The sequence below is a fragment of the Camelus ferus genome, chromosome 27, assembly GCF_009834535.1.
Source record: "Camelus ferus isolate YT-003-E chromosome 27, BCGSAC_Cfer_1.0, whole genome shotgun sequence".
NCBI classification, from domain to species: Eukaryota; Metazoa; Chordata; class Mammalia; order Artiodactyla; family Camelidae; genus Camelus; species Camelus ferus.
The window spans coordinates 11,557,016-11,563,528 of record NC_045722.1 but is presented as its reverse complement, the minus strand read 5'-3'; the positions used below and the strand labels follow the sequence as shown (position 1 = coordinate 11,563,528).

The following is a 6,513-nucleotide window of genomic DNA, read 5'->3' as shown; positions in this document are numbered from 1 at the left end:
CAGCCACTGATCTGCCTTCTGTCACTATAGATTAGTTCATGTTTTCTAGAATTTTATATAAATGGAATCACATGCTCTGTGCTCGTTTCTGTCTGACTGCTTTCACTCATAGAGTTGTTTTAGGATTAACTGCTCAGTGCCTGGTGCAGAGTAAGCACTCGCAATCCACGAGTTGCTGTAGCAGTCAGCTGAGGCTATGTTATGTGGCAGTAACAAACAGCTCCCAAAATGTGGCAGCTAACAACAAGGTTTATTTGTTGCTCACACCACATGTCCGTCATGGGTTGGCTGCAGCTCTGTACCAAGTCAGCTCCACTCCAAGACTCAGGTTGAAGGAGCAGCCCTTATCTGGCACATGCTGGTCCCCTGGCAGAGATAAGAATGAACATGGTAGCACCATACCATGACTCCTGAAGTTTCCTCATAGAAGTAGCACACCTCACTCACACTCAGGTCATTGACCAAAGCAAGTAAGGTAGCCAAGCCTGATGTCAAAGGCATGAGAAGCATCATGCTCTCTCAGAAAGAAGCAATAGATATTTTGAACAGTAATAGCATCTACCACAGCTGCATTCACTATTATCGTTGATAACTTTCCACGAGTGGAGATCACACAAAGGCTCCACACACATGATCCAGCCTGCTGTCCCCTAATGCACCACCATCCTGGGCCGGGCTCTCTCCTGCCCAAGGGCCAGGGGCCTCCCATTCTCCAGTGCCTGGCTCATTGATTTGGAAATTTAGAGAATAATTAAGCCCACCAGGCCCCACATCTCTGTCATCTTGGCCATGGCCCACTCTGTGCATGCATCCCATCCCCCTGTCAACCTTTCCTCCACTTCCCACTGAGCCCCAGAAACCCTCGTCCCATGGCCCATGCACCTCATCTGTGCCTCTCCTCTGAGCTGGCTGCCTAAACTGGGCAGCATCCCCGTAAGCTGGGCATTCTCTCTGCACACGGCTTCCCTTCTCTCCCGTGACCTCTCCCTCACAGGCTTTGCCCACTGTGTCTCAGTCTTTTCTCATTCTGCTCCCCAAACCTAACTTACACTCACCCCCAACCTTGCTCTTCTGTGGTGCTGGAAGGAGCAGGGTCTGTTATGGGTGGGGCTACCCAAGCTCCTGGTCATCGTCTGCCTCGCCCTTCCCCATGCTTCTCTCTGTGCTGGATGACGATCCCCAAGTCCTGTCACTTCTAACCCTAGAATTTACCACAAATCCTCCACTTCTCTCCACCTCTACGGTCCCACCCTGACCTGATCAGGCTTCCTAATTGGGTTCCTGGAATTTTTTTTTCTCCCTTTTCATTCATTCTTCTCACGAAAGCCAGGGCAAACTGGACACATACACCTCCCCCACCGATGCCCAACAAACACACGGCACAGACCCTCCCTCCCTGGCTTCCTGCTGTCCTCAGGAGAGGCTCCACACTGTTCCCTGCCTCTGAGGCCCCAGCTCTACATCACCTCCCCAACCTGTTTCTACACCTGTCCTCAGCTACTGGCAAGTCCTTAATTGGCCCAGTTCTCACTGTCGCTGGCCTCCCAGCCTCTGCAGGAACTGGCTAATTCCTTGATGAGCGAATGAGTTGTGCCAATCCAGGAGGTCTTTCCCCACCACCCACACAAAAATGCTCAGGCCCGCTGTGCTTGCGGCACCGCTTCTCAACCGTACAGATGTGAGGGCTGAGAACACGTGGGTCTTGTCCAGCCTGGGAGGACGGTGCTGGGGGATGGGCCATGGTGGAGTGGGGGAGAGTGACAAGGATAATGGTAACAATGACCTAACATTTATTCAGCTCATCCCATGGGCCAGGCACTATCTCCAGTGCTTCCCAGGGACAAATTCTTTTTATTCCCTTCTTAAAGCCATATGTTATTATTGAAGTATAACAAGCCTGGAGAAAAACACAAAATCATAAATTAAGAACTCAGTAAAGGGTCAGTAAGGTGAGTATTCCCGCACCAGGAACCCCACTCCTGCCTCTTCTTCTCTGTCCTCCTAGGACACCCACTATCCTGTCCCAACTTCTAAAACCATACATTCAATTTTGCCTGTGTTTGAAGTGCAAATACAGGAAACCATACAACCTACGTTGTTTTCTGCCTGGCTTCCCACGCCCGCGTTGTGTCAGATTTCTCCATGCTGTTATGCGCAGTTCTAGTTTGCTCTTTCTCGCGTCTGTGCAGTATTTCAGGGTACTTACTTATTCATGCATTCCATTCTTGATGGGCATTTAGTTGTTCCCAGTTTTCGGAGGTTACACATAGTGCTATTAACATTTTTGTTCCTGTCTTTTGGTGGACACTCATTTGGCATTAGTGAGTCATAGGATAAGCAATGTACTAATGCCAGTGGATTCCGCTAGGTTTCCCACCAGCTGTGTATGAGCTTCTGGATTAACTCTTAATCCTCAGGACAACCCTCTGCATGCGATGTGGTAGACAGCATCTCTTCCTCGCTCAGCCAGCTCCCCACTGTGTGATGCTGGGGCCAGCCTCCTCTGCTTGCCATCCTGGTCCCTGGCCCTGAGCTTCACTGATCAGAAGCACTAACCTGGAGTCTGTCTATTCAGGGAAGGCCAGCAGGGTCTGTGGCCTTGGGGTTCAGTGTTGGCAGTGCTGGTGGCATGTTCTGGAGGATTTTTTTCTCTTTTGTCCAGGTTAGCTTGGCTTTGGGCTTCCCCTCCTTCATTTTGAGCCTGTGAGTGCTTCCCCATAGCCATTTTAGTAAGCTTCTGGGTTGGTTCTATTGTTTGCAACCAAGAACCTTGACTAATTCAAGGAAGCTGTTTTACTACCATTTCACAGATGAGGAGACAGAAGCAGAGAGAGGTTAGGTATGTTGTCCAAGGCCACACAGCAGGCAAGTGGTGGAGCCAGGATTCAAACCCATTTAAACCCAAGTTTATAATCCATTCAGGGCTCTATGCCTAGATGATAAGTGTGCTCTCGTACACTATTCCTACAACCAGAAGTTGGCAGCTAAATGACTCAGAGGCTCACACAGGAAATCAAGAAGCCAGGCCCCATGACTTCCAACCCATAGAGCTTCCTGCCTTCAAGTCTGGAGTGGGTGTGGAGTTTCACACACGTTGAGAGGGAAAGAGCAGAAGTGTTCCTTCATTCATTCATGAACAATCATTTTATTTACTGACAGCTGAAGTGGGTCAGGCACTGTGCAAGGCACAGCAAAACAGCAGCAAAAAATAGTGAAAAAACAGAGGTTGACATTACATACACTCATGTCAGGTGATAAGTGACATGAGAAATAGAGAAGGACAGGGAAGTCCTCTGAAGGTAACATTTGTGCAGAGATTCTCCTGAACTGAGGGAGTGAGGAAGACCTGAAGGCAGGCAGAGGGGACCACCAGGGCAAAGGCCTGGCCCGGCCTGGAGTCTGTGGCCTTTCTGGGGCCACGGGAGCCCAAAGCAACTCAGCAGGGCTGGGCTGGGCTGGGGCTGGGAGTGAAGGACCTGACAGGAAAGGGTTATAAACCCGGCACTGCAGCTCAGAGAGAGGCCTGCCAGGGAGGGCCCGCTGCAGGCGACCAACCTGCACCAGGCCCAGCGCGATCCAGGTAGCGTCATGGTAACACCTGCCTGTTTGGCACAGACCTTGGACTGAGGGATTTCCTTCCAATCTTGCAACATCATCGTACACTTTTAAACAGCTGATGGGTTGGTTAGAGCCTAGCCAGACCCCAGCTGGTGGACAGGAGGCAGGTAGAGGCTGGGAAACTCAGCAGAAACGAGGGGGAATTTCAGCAGAAAACACCCCGAAGTGCCCAGTCCAGCATCTGAGCGGGAGCCACCTCGTCGTAGACTGGTGCTGAGGAAGCAGGTCCAGCTGTACCTCCCGGATAGACAAAAGAATTTCGAGAAAAGCTGGTTTAGCAATTGTCAGTTCAAATCCTAGCTTGCCTCAGTTAGATAAGCTCTTCCCTAGCAAGAAAGGATTACCTCCCAGGATGTACATGTTGCCATCTTTGGCCTGCAGCTACCTCATGCCTGCCAGAGTAAGATTTGTGTGGCCTGCAGACAGCTGAGGAGCCACTCGGAGGCTTGGAGAGAGGTCAAGGGAAGGGCACCCAGTGCCCAATACTCAGAACTGGTCAACTGGAGGAAAGCTTCACACCCAGGCCGCCCAGGGCAAAGGCGGTGACCTTCTGTGGGGGGTGTGTCCAGAGCTTGTGGTTGTCTCTCGGCTTCCAGTTTCACTGCCAGCTTGTGAGGGTCTGGGGATGGGGTATGAGAAGCTTCCTTGTCCCTCCGACTGCAGTGCCCGAGTAGTAAGCGACAGCCTGACTCACTAAACCACAGGTGCAACCAACAAAGCTTTATCTCCCCCTTACCCAGGCCAGCAGAGGACCGAACAGCAGCTCCAGGTGTGGCAGCCTCCTGGCTTCTCCCCGTTGCCACAGAAGAGGCAGGGGCCTGGGGGCAGAAGCATCTTGGCCCAGCAGTAACCTCCCCAAGCCCCCATTCGGAATCTTCACCTGTCAGTGCCTGAGCCATACCAACTGGTAAATATTTTGAATATCACGTGAGTCTGGGGAGCCAATGGACCCGTCTTTGAAAAATTTACCCAGCTCCCTTTTCTCAACTGCCACCAAGTGCTTGGTCCCTTTGAGTAAGCTCAGGTTGAGTTGGGGTGAGGCCCTCACTTCAACTGGCAACTAGTGCCCAGCAGTGCCTGTGCAGCACCAGCCCGCACCTTGGCCTCCGACTGGGAGCTCGCCTGCATCTTCTCGGCCCTCATCCCATATGACAATGAGGTGCTGGTGGTCAGAGGATAAGATCAATGCCCTCATTAAAGCAGCTGGTGTAAATATTGACCCCTTCTGGCCAGGTTTGCAAAGGTTCTGGCCAATGTCAATGTTGGGAGCCTCACCTGCATGCAGGGGTGGGGGGACCTGCCCCAGCAGCTGGTGCTGCCCCAGCAGGAGGTCCTGCCCCCTCCACTGCCACCCTGCTAAAGAAAAGTGGAAGCAAAGAAAGAAGAAGCTGAGGAGTCTGATGAGATGGGCTTTGGGCTTTTTGACTAAACCACTTTTGTAATGTTCAACAAAAAGCTGAACTCTCAAAAAAATTTTAATATTTACCCGTACCTCTTTCTATCACTTCAGCTGTGCCTTTATCCCATGGGTTTGCAAAGGGCATTCATCCTCATCGATGCAGAAGACAACCCTCAACCTGACCTCCTGAAGGCATGGCACAGTCCTAAGTGGCAAGGGAAGGCATCCCTGTTCCCAAGTGCTCTCAGGAGGTCAGGCTGCTGTTAGAGTTGAACAAAAAGGTAAGGTTTGCTCTTGGAAAAGCCCAAAGATCCCATTTCTCATGGGAAGCATGGAGTCCCTATAGGACCCCAATTCTCGGCCAGGTCTGCTTGGCCAGAGGCCCTCACCCTGGTCCTGGCTAAATGCTGATTCCTTCCACTGTGCCTGCGGGACCTCTCCATTTCCCGCTGATTCTGGAGGAAGGGGGTTCCAGGCTGTGTCCCCCACACTTCTGGTCCTACCAATCACGTTTGCTTTTCCATGTCTTCAAATTCCTTACTGTAAGGGAAGCTTCACTTTCCAGAGATTTCACCACTTTCTCTACAGCTTTATCTAGTGGTGGCCTCTAGATATGTGCCTGGGACCCCACATGTGGGGCCAGGCCAGCAGCCACTGTCCCTATCATCCCTCCGCAGCACCACCTTTGAGGCCTTCTGCCAGGACTTGGCACTACGGACTGCAGTCTCTCCTTCCCAGCGCCACCAAACGTCTCCCAGCTAATTGCATCTACTCCAGCTTCCATCCCTCTACAAAAACCCCAATGATGACAGCAGCCTGTGCTCATGGAGTCTTTTGTGGTCTTCATCAATTCTCAGTTATCCCTCAAACAACCCCCGAGGCAGGAGCTATTGGTACTCCTTTGTGGATGAGGACACTGACCTTCCCAAAGCTCTGTACGTCACAGAGCTGGATTGTGATCCATGCTTACACGACCACCTTGTAATTTAGATCTGCCCCACCACTAGGCTAGAACCACCCCTTCGAAGTTCCCTCACTTCCTTGGTGGGGGCAACAGCAAGACTAAGAGAGGTAATCTCTTCTCAGTCCCCAGCCCTTGGCCTCTCAGCCTTCCCACTGAAAGTCCTCCATCAACTTGAAGTTGCTCCACTGTCGAGACTCCCCTCTCCCTTCCTCTGCCCACAGGCTGTGTCCTCAACCCTCTCCTCTCATCCCTTGGCCACATTACTCACCCCTACGGCTTCAACCACCATCTCTCTGGGATGGATGCTCATTTCCTCTCCTGCCCACTCCCACATTCCCAGCTGGCTGGTGGATATCTGCTTCCAGATACTCTCAGGCAACTCTAACTTCACATGTCCACATTCAAACTGGGCTTTCTCCCTCTCAAACCCTTCCTCCTCTCTCAAGTAACACCCTTGCTGGTCCTCCAGTCACTTGGGCTCCGCTGTCAGCAGCTTTGCCTTTCTCCTCTCCGTCCTCCACAGGCCATCAAC

The 6,513-nt window shown here is 51.8% G+C and overlaps 1 pseudogene; it reads left to right on the top strand.

Moving 5' to 3' along the window:
* Positions 1-3,588: 3,588 nt before the first annotated feature.
* Positions 3,589-5,047, top strand: LOC102521622 (annotated as a pseudogene).
* The last annotated feature ends 1,466 nt before the right edge of the window (positions 5,048-6,513 follow it).